General features: G+C 42.9%; 1 protein-coding gene and 1 long non-coding RNA gene across 3 annotated transcripts in view; both read left to right on the top strand.

Annotated features, from left to right (window-relative positions):
* LOC144338237 (uncharacterized) overlaps positions 1–13,535 on the top strand; it is a 156,759-nt gene extending 143,224 nt beyond the window's left edge. The window contains exon 2 of the long non-coding RNA XR_013412205.1: positions 12,603–13,535. This is a non-coding gene — a long non-coding RNA (uncharacterized LOC144338237). The remainder of the gene's footprint in view (positions 1–12,602) is intronic.
* Positions 1–19,002, top strand: part of WWOX (WW domain containing oxidoreductase) — a 1,123,672-nt gene that overhangs the window by 703,340 nt on the left and 401,330 nt on the right. The gene's annotated exons all lie outside the window — the stretch shown is intronic.

A 19,002-nucleotide genomic window follows, 5' to 3' on the forward strand; every position in this document is an offset into this window, starting at 1 on the left:
TTGTCCTGCCTCAGCCTCCCGAGTAGCTGGGATTACAGGTGCATGCCACCACACCTGACTAATTTTTGTATTTTTAGTAGAGATGGGTTTTCATCATGTTGGCAGGCTGCTCTCAAACTCCTGACATCAAGTGATTCGCTCGACCCAACCTCCCAAAGTGCTGAGATTACAGGTGTGAGCCACTGTGCCTAGCTCAGGATTATTATTTTTAGTCTAACACAGTGAATGTAAATCTCCTCTAGAAAAGTCAGAAGGTCTATGTACAACTTTAAGAATTCATCCAAAAGAGACCAGTGTCCACTACCATGGACAACCCTATTGAACATGAAGGAGATAAGCAGAAACAGAAAAGAGGATCGTGTTTTCTCTCTGGCAGATTAATTTTCTTTCTTTCTTCACCCATGCCTTGGACGTGAAACCCAAGTACAAAGGTTCTGAGAAAATCAAAACAAGACTATGTTGTACAGATAAGTAGTATCTCATTGTTGGCTGGGCACAGTGGCTCATGCCTGCAACCCTAGCACTTTGGGAGGCCGAAGTGGGAGGATCACTTAAGCCCAGGAGTTCAAGACCAGCCTGGGCAACATGGTGAGACCTCATCTCTACAAAAAATACAAAAATTAGCCAGGTGTGTTGGTGTGTGCCTGTGGTCCCAGCTACTCAGGAGGCTGAGGTGGAAGGATCACCTGATCCCAGGGAAATGGAGGTTGTAGTGAGCCAAGATTACACCACTGCACTCCAGCCTGGGGTGACAGATCCAGACCCTGTCTCAAAAAAAAAAAAAAAAAAAAGGTGAAAAAAAGGAAAATCTTTGTTGTTCATCAGAAGCCTTCACACAGGGCCCCTAAAGGAAGGGCAGGGAAGGAGGGGGTTGGAGGTCAGTGGGAGGAGTACCTCTCTGACTCAGTGCTGTCCTGACTACCACCTGGATGTGGGCTGCATCTGCGTAAGGTGCCGGGACGGGGTGGCCTCATGAACTCATGGGAAGCAAACACACACCCTCCCTCCCATCCACCAGGCACTTGGGTTTCCTGTGTGTCTGTTGATGTGGTGGGTGTTGTGGATTTGGACTGAAGGGCAGTCTCAGGCGTATGTATTAGGAAGCATTGAGCAGGCAGGAGCAGCCGATCTGAGACTGGCATGGGCAGTGGAGATATCATTCATCTCCTGAAACATATAGTCTGGAGGAGATGGTTCCAGGACTGGCTGAGTGACTCCTTAATGTCAGCATTTTGCCCTGCCGTGGTCTTGGCCCTTCCCTTGTGTTCCCCAGATGGGTTCCACTGCTCTAAGAATCACACCTTCACAGGCCATCTCAAGTTAGTGAATCTGAGGCAAACAGAAAGGCTGGGCACGGTGGCTCATACCTGTAATCCCAGCACTTAGGGATGATGAAATGGGTGGATCACCTGAGGTCAGGAGTTTGAGACGACCCTGGCCAACATGATGAAACACCGTCTCTACTAAAAATACAAAAAATTAGCTGGATGTGGTGACGCCCGCCTATAATCGCAGCTACTTGGAAGGCTGAGGTAGGAGAATCACTTGAACCGGGGAGGCAGAGGTTGCAGTGAGCTGAGATCATGCCACTGCTCTCCAGCCTGGGTGAGAGTGAAGCTCTGTCTCAAAAACAACAACAACATCAATAATAAACAAACAAGAAACAAAAAAACATAAAAGAGGCCTTCTCTTCACAAGTTTTTGTTACTATTTTTTGGTTTCTTTAGGGGGGAAATTTCTTTCAGAAGCCAGTGCTGAATTTTCCCATATTTCACCTTGAGCTACGTCCTATAGTCAGCTTAGACCTGTCCCTGATGCGAGGGAACGGGACTGTTGCCTGTATCCCTTAGCCATTGCCGCAGGCTTGCTGCATCACTAACCACCATTAGACCTCAGTGGCCCGCAGCAATAAACATTCGATTCTCGCCATCTCTGGGTTTGAACTGACCTTTGCTAAGCTCCCCTGTATTGCTCTGCTCACCTTTCTCATGAGTCTGGCATTGGGCTGGGAATGGGCTGATCTAGGCTGGACTTGGCTGGAGTAACCCAGCCCCACCTTGGATCTCTCTCCTCTGCTTCCCACGTGGATCCTTTTCATGGTTAAAGGTAGAAACAGAAAAAACAGGCAGAAACATAAAAAGCTCAGAGATGGCTTCCTATCACTTCTTCATTCTGGGCCAGAGCAAATCATGTGGTCCTACTCCAGGGCGAGGAATTATGTCCCACTTAGAGACTGAAAAGGTGCTGCAAGGCTGCATGGCAGAGGGCATGGATAAGGGGTTCATAAAAACTTCAGGCCATTTAATACAAATTTGTCATGTTACCCTGGCTTAGACTGATTTTGATTCATTGCTCTCTCGCCCAAACAGAATCACAATTATTTTAGTAAGGAAGGAGGAAGGATATCTTTGGGGCAGGCAATGGATAGAGCTTACCATACAAGTCTATAGGGGCATCTTACCTGTAGAAATCTTAAGATGAGGGTTAGCCAAAGCACAGAGTGGTTTGGGATGGGAAAGCCCAGGAAGGCCAGAATCCTCACCAAGATTGCCAGCAGGGAGCTCTGATTGTCCACAGCTCTGCTCTCTGCTCACCCCCGGGGTTTAGCAGTAACAGAATCCACACTGGAAGGACAGAGTGCTGTGCAGACAGAAGGAAAGACCCAAACCTTAATAACCATGGCAGTGCAACAGGAAATCTCTTTATTTGGTTGGTGCTCAAGTGATACCATTAAGTCCCTTAAGATGCAGAATTTCCTTCCCTTCCTTTTCCTTTTCTTTCTTATCTAATCTATCTTATCTATCTATCTATCTATATCCGTATCTATATCTATATCTATATCTATATCTATATCTATATCTATATGTATTTTTGAGACAGGGTCTCACTGTGATGCCCAGGCTGGGGTGAAGTGATGCAATCTCAGCTCACTGCAACTCTGCCTCCTGGGCTCAAGCGATCCTCACACCTCAGCCTCCCAAGTAACTGGGACCTCCATGCCCAGCTAATTTTTGTATTTTTTTAGAGATGGGGTTTTGCCATGTTATACTGGCTGGTCTGGAACTGCTGGGCTCAGGAGATCTGCCTGCCTCGGTCTCCCAGAGTGCTGGGATTCCAGGCATCAGTCACCATGCCAGGCCCCTGGTTCTATTTAAATGCTCAAACTTGGTGTGGAACTGCACAGACTATACGGCTGCTCTCCACTCAAGATTACAAATTGAACATTGACTTTCCTCATTTTTTATCCAATTTTGCTTTCCAGAGACCCAGATATGACTTCATTTTTTAAATGAAATTTTGCAGGTCATTAGCTCATAATGATTAAATGATTCTGGTTATTAGCATAAAACACAGCTGTAGTACATAAAAGGTAACCTTTATTGTTTAAATATTATTCAGTGTGCCCACATAGCACACAGCAAAAAAAAATTTTTTTTTCAGACTCTTCAGGCATTACGGAAATAACTTACGATTTCATTCAGAAACGTTGCAAATGCAATTCATCCTTGCACTGGGGTAAACATTGCCTAGAAGGGTTTGAAGAGGAATCCAGGTTAGAAACAATGAAAATTTTTGGCTGGGCAAGGTGGCTTATGTCTGTAATCCCAGCATGTTGGGAGGCCGAGGCAGGAGAATCATTTGACGGCAGGAGTTCAAGACTTCCTCATCTCTACAAAAAATAAAATATTTGAAAAAAAAAAGTGAAATTTTTGATATGGAAGAGGACATAGGGCAGGTAGGGCTCAGAAAGACCCATGCCATATAGCAAAGTTCTTAGTAACACAGGCTTTGAGTTACAACAGGCTAGATTCAAATCCCGCTGTGGTCCGAATATCTGTATCACCCCAGCATTCATTTGTTAGGAGATGGGGACTTTTAGGAGATGATTTGGACATGAGAACAAAGCCTGCTTAATTGGATGAGTGCCCTTATAAAAGTGGCCCCAGAGAGCTACCTTGCTTCTTCCTCCATGTGAGAACCAACAAGAAGGGAATCTATGAGGAGGTGGGAGTCTGGCCAGACATTGAATTTGCTGCTTCCTTGATCTTGGACTTCCCAGCCTCCAGAGCCATGAGAAATAATTTTTTTTTTCTTTCAAAGCTCCCCAGGAGTCTCTCTGAGCCTGTTCTGGCTCAGGAAGCTGCCTTATTTACAAAAAAAAATAAATAAATAAACAAAAAACAAAATAAATAAAAGCTACCCAGCTTATGTTATTTTGTCATAAAAGCCCCAAAAGACTATGAGAAATCCTTCTATCTATGTCTCCTTAGGCAAAATACCCAAGCTCTCTGAATACCAATTTGCTCATCCAAAAAAATGGGTGAATAATATCTAAGAGGTAACAACCCTAATACCTCTTAGTGTTGCTGTGAGAATTAAGTAAAGTACCATCTTTATGTGGTCAGCACAATGGCTGACCCCTAGCAAGACCTTGGTAAGTTATAGCTGTTGCTGTCATTCCTGCAGCTGCTATCTTTGTCATTACGCTTACTGTTATTATTAGCTCTGCTATCAGAGTGATGCTCCAGCCGGAGAAGATGGAGACCCATGTCTTCAGACTGTGAGCATAGGCAGACCCTGTCTAATGCCGAAGGTGCAGACACAGGGCACAGAACTGCCAACTGTGGCTGCTGGAACCTGTCTGCCCTTGAGTGGGTTAGTGACAAAGAAATGACTTTCCTTTTGTATGTTAGCCCTGTGCCTGGCATACTGCAAATATCTGTAGTTGATAAATTAATCTTATCATCACATAAGCATCTTGGGAAGTCTGTAAGTAATGGGAGTTGGAGGCCTCACACTGATCTTTGAGCTGGCAATTTTTCCAGTCAACTCATTTTGGACGTTGGTGCTTAAGCATATCCTGTTTTGGAGGGTGGTGCTGTTAGTGGAGGAGGTGATGGTGATGATATTGATAATGACAGCAAGAATGTCTTACATTTATTGAGTGTTCAAAAGGTGCCACATAATGTGCTAAGTGCTTTGCGGGCATTATGTTATTCACACTTCACAGGTACTCTCTTTCTACATGTAAGGAAAAAATGGCATAAATACTTTACATAATTGACCCAAGTTTTTAAGTAGAGGGTAGATTTTAAGTCCAGGCAGTCCAACCACCTGAAAGCTGGCTCTTTAACACAATATTCTTCTGTCTTCCTGGCTGTTTTGTGAATGAGTAGGATGGAAAGGGGATCCTTGAGTTGGGAAGGTCCCCCATGGACTACAACAAGTAATTGTCTTCAACCTCCATCTAGATGGAGTGCTCACAAGATCCTCTACATCAAACCTGGGGCCTTAGTCCAGTGCTGAGTCTTCCCAATTCTGAAAAAAGGATTCAGGGTATAATTTCTCACACAGATTTCTGGGACAGTGCTTTCTGGGAGCACCACGCCTCACTTACCAGTTGGACACTCATGTATAATTCTGGCTTTTGAATTTTTATTTTTTTTATTAACAGATACACAATCGGCATTGGGTGTGGCTCTGGAGATTCAATCTACTGGGCAAGTGTCATATTTCTTAACCTCAGTTTTTTCAACTGTAAATGGGGACAATAATGACATCTACCTATTATCCTTGAGGATGGAATGAGATATTGAATATAAAGTATCTAGTAGAGTGGCTAGCATGTAGTGAGTACCCAATACATACAATAAATGTTGGCTCTTATTACTATCAAGTGGAAACAAAAGTATAAGGTTTAAGTAAGTGAACAAAATGGGAGATAATTGAGGAAGAAAATCAGATGATGTCTAAGATAAGGCAAAGAACATTTTGTGAATGTTTAAATATCCTAAGACCCACTGGGGCAGTTTGTAGCAACATTTGCTCAAGGACAGTGTATATTATAAATATTTTAGGCTGGCTAAGAGAATGGCTCTGAATGTCTACCCAGCTATGACATGTAGAAACGCTCCTTGCCTTCCTTCCACAACTTTCTTCCTTTAATCAGGATCAACTTAGCTGTTAAACAACTCCTAGAACTGTGGTTGATTACTTGCTGTAGTAACAATCAGTATGGACATTCAGCAACTGGCTTTCCATACTGTGATTCAGGGACCCAGACTTTGACTTCTGGGGCTCAGCTATACCCTGGAGCCTGCGAATTCTCTGCTGGATCCTTTAAGTCCAGTCATCTGACAGGGGAAGAAAAAGTACAAGATTCCAAGGAGTTACTATGGGTCAAGCCTAGGAGCAGTGAGATCACTTCCACCTGCTTCCCATTGGCCAGAATTCAGTCACATGATTACAACCAACTGCAAGGGAGTCTGGGAAATGTAGTCTAGTGATGCCTTCAGGAGGCAAGAGAAATGTTTTCAGTGAACACATTGCCTTCTCAGCCTTGCTTTCTATTGTAGATTTTTTACAATACTGCTTTAAAATTGCATGGTCTTGTACAAATGATACGAGTTTTATTTTGCCTTTTGGAAGGAGTTACTGTCCATATTTGTTACAGATATATCTGTTTATCAGCATCATTGCAAAGTATTAGAAAGGGCCCTTGCCTGGGCTAGCAGCCAGAACCATTCTTCAGTTCCCAGCAGCCATCCAGCCACTCATTGCTATGTGAGCTGGGGCTAGTCACTAAGAACCTTTGATCGCATGTTTCTTTATCTTCTTCCTCTTTTTTTTTTTTTTTTCAAGACAGAGTCTTACTCTGTCGCCCAGGCTGGAGTGCAGTGGCACGATCTTGGCTCACTGCAAGTTCTGCCTCCCGAGATCAACGGATTCTCCTGCCTTAGCCTTCTAAGTAGCTGGGATTACAGGCATGGGCCGCCATGCCTGGCTAATTTTTGTGTTTTCGGTAGAGATGGGGTTTCACCTTGTTGGCCAGTCTGGTCTCGAACACCTGATCTCAAGTGATCCACCCACCTCAGCCTCCCAAAGTGTTGGGGTTGCAGGCATGAGCCACTGTGCCAGGCCCCAGCTTTCTTTATCGATAGAATTGGGAAAATTGTACCTGCCTTGCCTGCCTCATTGGGTGTGGAAGAAACGACATAATCCGTGAGAGTGCCTTCTGAATGAAGAGTACCTTCTAAAGGGAAAAGCTAATGTCAAGTCAGCTACCTCTGACCCAAATAAGAACACAAAATTACAAGACTGTATTGTATAATCATGCATGACACAAGGTATGCAATTTTAAGGATCAAAGTGGTTAAAAAAAAAATTGAAACATCAGATATAAAAAGGCAGCCCCAGCAGGTAGGAGCTTGCAGTCACTTCCCGACATGCCTAAAGTAGACCCATTCCCATTGCTCTCATTTGTAGAGATGGTCTCGAGGCAGCCTGGAGTCAAGACAAGAGTGCCAGGCAGGATTGAGGCACTGTTCCAGTTCCAGTCTGGCTGCTTTTTCAACCTGGGGCTTTAGTCATGTCAATATTCCTGAGCTTCCATTTGCTTATTTGAAAAATAGGAAGATTCGTCCAGTCTCACGGAACTGTGATAAGTAACAAACAATCTCCCAGAAAAATCTCCAGCCAAAAATCCCCTGGAGGCCAGGTGCATTAGTGCATGCCTGTAATCCCAGCACTTTGGGAGGTCGAGGCAGGAGGATCTCTTGAGGCTAGGAGCTCGAGACCAGTCTGGGCAACATAGCAAGACTCTGTCGCTACAAAGAATACAAAAATTAGCTGTGCATGGTGGCGCATGCCTGTAGTCCTAGCTACTCAAGAGGCTGAGGTGGGAGGATTGCGTGAGCCCAGGAGGTCAAGACTGCAGTGAGTCATGATCACACCACTGCCCTCTACCCTGGGTGACAGGGTGGGACTCCGTCTCTAAAAACAAAAACAAAAAACAAAATCTACTAAAAACTCACTGGAGCTATGAGAAATCTTAGCCCATGGAAACCAGTCTTCTCCCTTTGTTTCTGGGGAAACTGAGGTTCAGAGAGATGGAGCTTGCTCATGTTATATAGGGAGCAAAGGACAGAGCTTGGACCAGAGCACAGAGGTCATGATACCAAATCCAAGGCACCTTCGACACAACGTAAGCAGGAAGGGAGAGTCTTGCTATTTTGAATCCAAACTGAAGTTATGCTCTGGGCTTCCAGAATCTGGGTCAAAAAGAGTAGAAGTCAGGCTCAGATCGACTGCTTTTCAAGAGAGAGAGAGAAAAAAAAATTTGCCTTTCCCTCGCTAGAGGTCAGATGTCAAAAAAGCTAATAACAGAATCCAAGGATGTCATCGACAAATGAAAAAAAAACAGGTGTGATACGGGAACAAAAGCTATCTTATCATTAATATGCCGCTGTTTTGTTATGTACTCATGCCCCAGAAATTATTGTACAGCCTGTACTTGAGTCCTTAGGCAGAAAGCATCTTATCATTCACGAGCTTAGCTATGCGGTATATTCCCCCCTCCCCACAAGGGAGTTGTTGGGGTTTTTTGTTTTTTTTTTTAAAGAGATTTACAGTGATCTTTCCCTTTAGGTTTTTCTCGAAACATATATATTTTAAATTTCTCGCCATCTCAGGGGTAAATAAATATATTAAAATAAGCTATGGGATGTATAGCAGAGTATAACAATGATAAATGATGTTGTGTGTAATTTTTCTACTATTAACATAAAGTAATATAAACTGAAGGACACTAGTCTATTGAGAGACTTAGAAGCTAATGTTCCATATCAGATGCGGCCAATGTCAGGACTGAATACAGATTAGGCAGTGTCCTTTTCTCCCCAGGGGAATTAAAGTTTGAGACACCACTCGCTGCCAGTGGTTTTATGGCATTTTGTTGGGGCCGGTGGTGCCTTTCTTGGTCTATTAATTCAGGAGCCGTAAATGACAATGTGAGCAAAATGCTTTTCCGGTGGGATGCATTTCATTTATATGTGCTTGTATCGTCTATACCTTGTCAATCCATTTTGTCACAATAAGTGTTTTTAAATTGTGTAGATTACCTCCACTTCATTATGGTTCCTGGCATTTGTGTCTTATGCAAGGCTATTATGTGAAGTTAGGAAATATTTAAAAGTCTGCCTTTCTAAAGAAACAGGGACACGGTGCAGAAAAGTTCATCCGGAGTTAGTCTTTTCTCTTGCTGTCTCTTTAGCGGAGAGTTCATGGGCAGGGTACACTCTGCGAGAAGGAATGAAAACCCCAGGGTAGATGCTTACAAAAATCACTTTCAAAAAATTGATGGTGTCCGTCTGAGTTAACAAACACACGCTCGCACATCTGTGCTTGCTGGATTTTTAAGAACTTACCGGCATTTAAGATTTTCTTAGGAAAATGATTTTCTCACCAGGGATAGAGTCTCAAAGTTGGAGGTATTTTATTTTGTTTTAAATAATGTCATCATCACACGTCATTTCAGACCTCAAAAGTCCACTCCAAATCTCTCCTTATGGAGTTGAGGAGGGGAGAGGCTGTCAGAGGCAGAGGGACTTGGCCAAGGTCACATGGCTTTGGACGCCCCCCTCCGAATCTTGAAGCTCATGTTCTGTGCCACTTTGTGTACTGACTTTTCTGCTCTTTTATGCTGCCTGCTCTCTAATGTCATCCAAAAACATTCTCTAAAGAAAGTACACAAAAGGAGAAAGGGGGAATTGGGCGTGCCATTGGGAGAACAAATCTGTTTAGATATCTTTGGCTGTGTTGACAGAAGCTGCCCAATTATACCCAGTTACAAATTTTAAATGCATGTTAGTCAAAGTTCCAGTTAGATAGCTTTAGAAAAATGTCTGTGTGAATGACGACTTTTGCCTGAAATGCGTCCTCAATCTCAGGCACTGGTCAGGAACCTCCCCCGCGTCTGGCATTCCAGGTCTGAGGTTCCGATGAACTCTTCTTCTCTCCCTCCCCATTAAAATGGGCAGAAGGGAAGGAACACTTGGGTCTCACCAAGCATGTTGTTATCCTTCGGGTTGGCTCGGAGATGATACGTTTGTCACGGTTCATAAATTTTATCTTTGCACTAAAAATAGGGTTAGAATATCTTCAATGCAATTATAAAAATGTATTAAAACTGGGAAGGAGAAAAAATATGGTGGTAGATGCGATTTTAATGATTGTATAAATGTTCACTGTTCCGTGGCAAAAAAAAAAAAAAAAAAAAAGTCGGGCTTTTCAGCCACAGTATTTCAGAGGAATGCCCGGGCCTGGTTTTCTGTAAATGTGTACCATGTGCTTTTATCACAAAGACAAATATGTTGCTCTAATATTCTGCTTGGAGCAGAGTGACCAGCTGACATTATATGATATCCGCAGGCTTTGATTGTGTAGGTGCCTGTAGTCACTGGCTATGAAAATGGCCCCAAATAAAGTGATATCCACACTTCTTCTTTCTCCTACAAATTGGGAGGTCTAGGAACAGGGGTAAGCCTGTGTAGTCAGAATTAGCCTGCAACACGAATTACTATGCAGAGTCTGTCCCCACTGTGATAGAATTTGCCATTCGCTTCCTTTGCTAAATGGCTTGCGGTGGCAGCTGACGGCCAAAGGGGAAGCTGAGAACAGCAAAGATTCAACTGCAAACATTTTAGGGGGTTCCTGACTTCAGGCCTCTTTTCAGAATGAGGGAATTGTCTAAAATCTCAAATGCATTCTTGGCTAGGGTCAGGCATGTAGCAGCCACAGCAAACTTCTCTGGAGATAGCATCTCCTCCCCAGCACTCACTTGACAGATAGTGCTCTGTCAACAGACAGTCTGATAGTTTAGCAAGTTTTTGCAAGGCATTCCCCAATATAACCATTAAGCATCAAACTCTCAAATGGAAGTTTCGTAAAATAGAAAAAAAAAAAAAAGTGAGCATAAATGCAAACGATTACCCCATGTAATAGTTTATTTATTTCATGCTACACTTTTCTGGGCAGTGTTATTGTCATTCTCTCTCTACCTCTTTTTTTTTTTTTTTTCTTAGACAGAGTCTCACTCTGTTGCCCGGGCTGGAGTGCAGTGGTGCAATCTTGGCTCACTGCAGCCTCTGCCTCTGCCTCCGCCTCCCAGGTTCAAGTGACACTCATCTCAAGTGGTTTCTACCTCATTTAAAAAAACAAAACAAACAAAAAAAACCACTTGCCATTTTTGGACTGGGCGTGCTGGCTCACGCCTGTAATCCCAGTACTTTGGGAGGCCGAGGCATGTAGATCACCTGAGGTCGTGAGTTTGAGACCACCCTGGCCAACATGGTGAAATCCCATCTCTACTAAAAATGCAAAAATTAGCTGGGTGTGGTGGCAAGTGCCTGTAATCCCAGCTACTCAGGAGGCTGAGGCAGGGGAATCACTTGAACCCGGGAGGTAGAGGTTGCAGTAAGCTGGTATCATATCACTGCACTCCAGCCTGTGACAAGGCTAGACCCTATCTCAAAAATAAACAAACGTTTGCCATTTTAGCTGCCAATGAGGATATCTATCCTCTTGGCATTTGAATGCAGCCAAAGTCCTTACTGGGGAAATTTTTGAGCTCTCACCCCTCACTAACAATTTCTCTCCTTTGTTTCTGAATGAAGTTATCCACAGAGTTTTAAAGTGAGTGGTGAGTTGTGGATACCTCTTCCGAGCAGGTGCACCCCCATCCTGCCATTGTCCCTCTCCTTAGCGTATATGGATTAACAACATTTCACTTTCAGACAAAGGGACATTTCAGTTTTTTTAGGAGATTAAAGCTGTGTAAGATGTACAATTTAAACTGGGTGTTGATATTTTATAGATTGTCGAGTCCGATTCCCCTGATCTAAAATGAACTGGTTTTGTTATTTGATGTAAATCGCTTAACCTCTTTCCACGTTTTTTCAGCAAAAAGGGATAAGAACAGAACCTGCCTTGCAGAAAATTAACTGAGATGATACGTGGAAAGGGCCTATCCCAGAAGCTGGTGCACCGTGGTGGCTTTTGCCGGCTGGTGCGCCGTGGTGGCTTTTGCCGGCTGGTGCGCCGTGGTGGCTTTTGCCGGCTGGTGCGCCGTGGTGGCTTTTGCCGGCTGGTGTGCCATGGTGGCTTTTGCTGGTGCTGCTGGTTGTTGTTATTAGCATTCTTGTCTTTGTGAAAGTGACAAGGAATGTGCCTGTGCATGAATCTCACTCTTAGATCAGACATGCTTTTGAAATATCCAGATATATTCAACACAAAGAGCAAAGTTTTTTTCTATTTTGTTTGTTTGGGGTTTTTTTGTTTTTGTTGTTGTTGTTGCTATTTGCTGGTGTTTACTGAATGCATGCAAGGCTGAGGAAACAAGTGTATTTAAATAAATAAGGAGTGTATTTAAATAAACAGTGGTTTATGGAAGGCTTTGGAAATCTACTGTATTAATCTGGAATTTTATGAAATTTTACCAGAACCTAAGTTATTAATAGTTGAGGACAAAGACCAACCATTTTCCCCAAAACTTAGTCAATAGTTTTGTCCTTAACAACTAATTAATAAATATCTGTGAATATAGTGAGTGACTAAAGCAATGCATTAGTGGTTGAATGGCTGGCCACCGTGCCTCGTGCCTGTAATCCCAGGACTTTGGGAGGCCGAGGCAGGTAGATTACTTGAGGTCAGAAGTTCAAGATCAGCCTGGGCAACATGGTGAAACCCCGTCTCTACTAAAAATAAAAAAATTAGCCAGGTGTGGTGGTGGGTGCCTATAATCCCAGCTACTTGGGAGGCTGAAGCAGGAGAATTGCTTGAACCCAGGAGGGAGAGGTTGCAGTGAGACAAGATGACGCCATTGCACTCCAGCCTGGGTCACAGAGCAAGACTCAATGTCAGAAAAAAAAAAAAAAAAAAGAAAGAAAGAAAAGAAAAAAAGGAATGAATGAGTGGCAAGAAAGATGAACTGACTTTTATCACCAGGCCTGCCATGGAATTCATGGCCCCTTGCACTGTAGCCAGTAGGTGCAAGAGTATCTAGTAGGCACTCTATTTTTAAAAAATGTCTTGGAATCAATCATAATTTAATACCAATTATATAAAAATTAGTCTTGCAGGATCCAACAATTCTGATTCATTCCACTCACAGGACAAATCAGTTCTTAACACAAACCCCATAGATTCTTCCTTAAATAAAAAAGTGTGGCTATGAAGAAATAAGACTTCCCCCCCCCCCCCGCCCCCCGATTCAAACCACCACTTGCTCATGTGCGTTATTGTAGTGGCTTTGCAGAGTATTTCTTTGGCCAGAAAGTCTATTGTCAAATTGATCTTCATGTTTAAGTATAGGATTTATTTCTCCAGCTCATGCAGAATTCTGTTTTATATGGAGATTTTAAATTCGTGCAGAAAAGTATTACGTGGGTTTCAAAGGTACTCTTTTTTCTTTTTTGAGACAGGGTCTCGCTGTGTTGCCCGGGCTGGACTGCAATGGTGCAATCACGGCTTCCTGCAGCATTGACCTTGTGGGCTCAAGCAATCCGCCTGCCTCAGCCTCCCAAGTAGCTTAGAACCACAGGCATATGCCACCATACCTGGACATGTTTTTAAGTTTAATTTTTGTTTTTGTAGAGATGAGGTCTCCGTATGTTGCCCGTGTTGGTCTCAAACTCCTAGGCTCAAGCAGTCTTCCCACCCCGGCCTCCCAAAGTGCAGGGATTGTAGGCGTGACCCCTCTTGCCCAGCCTGAAGAGCGTTCTTGGAAGTAAAACCATGGGATCTGTTGGAAGTGGCATGATGGAGGAATTTTAAAAGAATTGAACAAATAAAGTAGTCAGAAGCAGTCAGAACTCAAAAATACTGCTTCATTTCTCCCAAATCACCATCACCAGACAAACAGGTGTGTATGTGGATGGGGGAGGTGGGCAGGTGGTACTTCATGGTCTTGGAGGAAGGAAGGTGCTCCTCCTTCTTAGCTGATTAACGATGAGATAGATAGAAACAGCCACATCACTGTGAGATGGAAGCCCTTCTTTCCTTCAGCTGACTTCCCTCTCCTTCATTCCCAACCAGGTTCGACCCTGCCAGAGTGGAGGTTGTGGCAGATGGGTCAGATAGCACGTGTCCTGTTGCTGTCACCACTTTTTAATGAGGGCTGGGGCTCCTCTTGAAGAGCCCAGGAACTGCAGTCCCTCCTCTGTGCCTTCCCCTGAACACAATGCGCCCTCACTAATAAATTCTGAGGGCTGACACTGCCTGAGCCGGCTGGTCTTTGCCCTCAATTTCATTGAGATGGGCCATTGAAAACTCATTACAAGCTGTTTAGACTCTGACTTTGACTTTTGCTCGGCAGCGAACAAAATTAACAGCTCTTGGAGGTAGCAAAAAAGGCACTCAGCCAAATTAAAAAAAAAAAAAAAAAAAAAGAAAGAAAGAATTGAAATGATGAGAAAAGACTTTTAATATTAACTCCATTAGTCATGCAAACAAGCGCACGTCGGAAGCGCATATGTTCTGCGTATGGCTCTCATTTGGAGTCTGGTGTGGATTGTGGCTTCTCCCAGCGGAGGGAAATTCATACCCAGGTCTTACACGCAGCTCAAAATTTTTTACATGTCAAGCAATGAGCCTTTGAGTGTAGCAGAATTGCTTCATAAATTTAACTATCACTTTCAAATTTCTGTTTTTTTCTAATTTAGTGCTTGATAGTTTTTTATGTGATAATTTTAAAATGCTGTTTATAGCAAAAGTTACCTTGATAGTACAGGTGTGCAGAGAAAATTCACAGCCATCAATAAAAAGGAAAAAAAAAATCCTGTTTATACCTTAGGCATTCCGTGATCCTGAGGATGTAACCATGGCAGTATTACAGGTTTTAAAAGCAACCCAATTAATCTAAATTTCTTCCAAACTAAAAGCTACTGAAAGATTTAAATATTGCTACCAATATCTACGGATGGTTTCCATTGATATTTGGGAAGTTTTCATTTGTATTTGGGAAGCTTTGCATGAGCAAAATGCCCCTTTCTCCTGATATTTGCAACTCATCTTAAAAGTAAAAGTACTTTTGTGCATGTGGTCTTGTACATGAAATTAAGACTATCACTACCAAAATATCAAAATTTAAGAATTAGATTGTGAAATGTTTAAAGTAGGCAAAGAATGTTTAACCAAGAGAGGAAAAGTGTATTTGAGAGAGACCTGATGAGTTCACCACCAACTCTGGAGAATCAAACCCAAAACAGCATAGATTTTTTTTGTTGTTTTTTTGAGACGGAGTCTCACGCTTTTGCCCAGGCTCAAGTGCGGTGGTGTGATCTCAGGATCTCGGCTCACTGCAAGCTCTGCCTCCTGGATTCACACCGTTCTCCTGCCTCAACCTCCTGAGTAGCTGGGACTACAGGCGCCCACCACCACGCCTGGCTAATTTTTTTTTTTTTTTTTTTTTTTTTGCATTTTTAGTAGGGTTTCATGATGTTAGCCAGGATGGTGTCAATCTCCTGACGTCGTGATCCGCCCGCCTCAGCCTCCCAAAGTGCTGGGATTAGAGATTTGAGGCATCTTGAAGGTAGAGGCAAAAGAGTGGGGTCCAGTTTGGATTTTTAGGTTATTCACTGTTAAGACCTAAACAGCTTCTCATTTGGGTGAAACATGGGAGTGTCAAAAATAAGTCACTGTCACTCTTTGCCAACTTCCTTTAACTCTTTGTATGGCTGTATCTCCATAGATATCCAGTTTTTTGTTTTCTTTTTTTTTTTCAATTCCTCTCCAAACTGTCATTGACAGTGCCAAGATCTGTGAATATGGAAAGATTAAGACTTTTTTCCTGCCTGTTTGGGTCCTCTTTCTAGCATGCCAGGAACATTTTTCTCATCTTTTGAACATTAGGGAATAACACCCAGTGCCACCCTCTAACCTCAAGAGACAGAAGTGGAGGATCCTCTTAAGAAATCTTTGAAAGCCAAAGTAATGAATTAGTCCAAAGCTGGTTGAGGCTCTAGACAGACCTTAGCAGTCAAAGCAATAAATGTATAATCCCATAAATCTAAACTTTGTGGTATATTCATTAGGCTCTCTGTTTTCTTTTCCTTCAAATGTTTCGCTTAATTCCCTGATATAATAAGCCTTCCAAATTCTTGGTGTTTTTCTACAACCAAGACCTTGATCTTTTTCCTCTCAGGATTTCTTTCATGAGAACCCATCTTCTGGCCATTTGGATATCGCTGATGAGGGAATTGAAGCATTTCCCTATTCTGTAGAGTTTCATTAAAGTTTGACGATATTCCAGTAACTCTTGTTGCATAACAAACCACCCCCAAATTTAGTGGCTTAAAACAACAACATTTATTTTGTTCAGGACTCTGTAGTTTCAGCAGGGCTCTCAGGAACAGCTTGTCTCTGCTCCAATTAGCATCAGCTGAAGCTGCTTGAAAGCCAGGGTCTGAGATCACCTGAAGGTTGTTCACTCATGAGTCTGAGGATTGATGCTGACTGGTGGGTGGGACTCTTGCTGGAGGGGCTATTGGCTGGAACACCTACACATTGTCTCCATGTGTCCTGGGCTTCCTCACAATATGGTGGCTGGGTTTCAAGGGTGAGCATCCCAAAAGAAAGAAGGAAACAGATGCTACATTGCCTTTTATGGCCTTCCATAGAAGTTAGATAGCCCTGGTTTTCCTGCATTCTATTTTTTAGACTGTCAGACCCACCCCAATCAGATTTATAGTGAGAGAAAATAGACCCCACCTCTTCTGGAAGAGAATGTGGGACTGGACATACTGCTATGGCCACTTTTGAGAGATTCAGTCTGCCACATAAGCGAACAGTTCATGTCCTACAGCGGGATATTGGGAAAAGAAGTGGTATTTGGGAGGCGGTCAAGAAACCTGGTTTGGAATCCTACCTCTGCCCCTTACTAGCCACATGACTGGGTCTTAGCATGCTCATCTATGAAATGGGGGACACTAATGCTGACCCCACATTTGTGCTGAGGATTATGCAAATAAAATCTGTAATTTGTACAAGTGTCCACCAACTGCCTGGTGCAGACTGGATGCTCAATAAGTCTTTGGTGAGTCAGTTTATTGAATTGGAATCTGCACATTATGGCCATTATTTAGGTTTATTGTGTCCTAATCTATGTCACTGAGTACCTCCTTGCTGTTTTTCATGAGTTTTCCACTGAGTTGCAACATGCCACTGGCCAATGAAGGTCAGGGAGGAAACAGATTAACAACATCTCATACCACAATGTCAAAATACTTAAAAATGTTTACAGAGCCCGGTGACACCCAGTGAATTTAAAACAAGAGGACCGGAGCAGAAGTAAAACTATTCTTGTTCTTCTAAGCTTGAACACAGGCCTTGATGTTTTATGATTGTTTTAAGGTCCATTAATCGTTGAATCATGAGGCCATGTAACAAAATGACAGCTTTAACATCGAGGGCCCGGGTTTATTTTAAATGTTTTTGCTTCTACATGGATTCTAATTAATGACAGTGGCTAAAACCTGATTCAAATGTGGCAAACTTGGAGTGCCATGGGATGAAGCGAGTCAGTTTCATCTAGGAGCATTTAATGGCTTATGGAAAGAAATATTCCCTTAGATTGAAGGGTGCCAGCGTTTAATGGGCATTAGCTGATTCTCAGAAAGAGGAAACAATGTACTGTTATATAATTGGGGTTTCTTCAAAGTGGCCTGACCAAACTGTAGTGCTGCTTCTTTGTCTGACATGGTAGCCACTAGCCACATGTGGCTATTTAAACTTAAATGAATTAAAGTTATATGACATTTGTAAAAATCACTTCTTCAGTTTTATTAAGTAGCCCCATTTCAAGTGCTCAGTAGCTATGTGTCCCTAACACACTGGACAGCAGAGTGACAGAACATTTTCATTTCATCGGACAGTTTAACTGCTTTGGAGACTGGTTCTCCTTTGGCTTTTTCCATGTTCGCTCCAGAATTAAAGTCAACCAGCTCAAATGTCCCCTCTTTCCCCACAGATCTTTGTGCTGAAAGGCATCCCCTTCCCCATTTGGAGAATCTTCTAGGGCCTAGGCCCAAGCAGCCAGGACTCCCTGTAGTAAACCCCACTCCTCAATTTTTAGCACCCATGGTATTCCGCCTGAAGGTCAAGGCGTCTTTCAACCCCTCTAAATATCCTCCTCCTCTGATACCATAGGGACCCTGAACCTCTAGTCCTCAAGAGTAGTCATTCATCCCTCTGGACTATGGATCCCTTTGCAACCCAGAAGCAACTACTGTATGGCCTCTTCAAACCTGTATATGCTGCAAGTATTGTATTCTAGGTAGGATAAATAACAGGTCTTATAGGTGTAAATAATTTTCAAATATGGGTAAATGCTATTGGGATGTGTAAAGTAGAAATCCATTTTACAGTGTTACTGAATCCATAGTAACATGATTATTACCTACTTACTAATTGATGATTACTACAAACGTGGATCTTTGTGAATTTCCAATGTCACAGAAGGGTGTTCATAACTAGAAAAGTCAGTAGCCAACATTCTGGGAAGTAGAGGCCTCTTCCTTGATGCTTCATTGGTTTAAACATAAACTCCAACAGAAAAACATGCCATCATCTTTAATTTCCTGCACCAGCCAAACATTTATTTCATGTGATCCTCACACTAGATTGAGTGGTTCCATATGAATATCCTATGTCAAAGATGAGTAAATTGAGATGCGAAGGTTCTAATTTGCCTGGTGTCCTGGGTGTGTGATCGTGACCACTAGCCTAAACTGCTATTTTATGTCCACCTATCAACCTCCACGGCTGCCCCGCATTTGAACACACATAATATAGTTGTGTGGCTTGGTGGAGCCATCTAAATTCCGTTAGGCCATTAGCCAATGCCGCTATTAGGGGCGAAATGTCACGCACTGGATCTAAATGTACTTAGGAGAATTCTCAGGACCTGATGAATTATGATTGGGAATTTTATGGCCTCATAGGTTGCAGGCGTCATACCAACTGCAGCTAATGAGCTATGGGCCCTGAGAAGCACTGAGGACACACGGCGTTCTGCACACAGAGAGGGCTGTTTCTGTCTGTTCTCCCCCTGCACCCTTCTCAGATGCAATCTCAAGTCACGTGAGAACAGTGCAAATGTTTCTCCTGGATGGTTTCCTTTAGAGCATGTGTCCTATGACTTGAAATGGATGTCTGAGCAGAATGTTT

This window comes from Macaca mulatta, chromosome 20 (assembly GCF_049350105.2).
Source record: "Macaca mulatta isolate MMU2019108-1 chromosome 20, T2T-MMU8v2.0, whole genome shotgun sequence".
In the NCBI taxonomy this organism is placed as follows: Eukaryota; Metazoa; Chordata; class Mammalia; order Primates; family Cercopithecidae; genus Macaca; species Macaca mulatta.